The sequence below is a fragment of the Pteropus vampyrus genome, unplaced genomic scaffold, assembly GCF_000151845.1.
Source record: "Pteropus vampyrus isolate Shadow unplaced genomic scaffold, Pvam_2.0 Scaffold386, whole genome shotgun sequence".
Lineage (NCBI taxonomy): Eukaryota > Metazoa > Chordata > Mammalia > Chiroptera > Pteropodidae > Pteropus > Pteropus vampyrus.
In genome coordinates, this window is record NW_011889167.1 from 444173 (window position 1) to 444399 (window position 227).

A 227-nucleotide genomic window follows, 5' to 3' on the forward strand; every position below is an offset into this window, starting at 1 on the left:
GTACTATTCCAAGCATTTTACATAAAATGGCTAATTTAAGCTCTGAGCAGCCCCGTCCCCCTGAGGTCAGAGGTAAACGCTGTGGTTTGGAGACACTGCCGTGGCCCCACTGACGAGTGACAGGCACGGTCCCGGCCCGCCTCACTCCTAAACCCGCACCCTCGGGCCCTCGGCCACACGGCCACGTTTCCCCGGAAAATGGCGACCTCTGACAGCTCGAGTTTCTC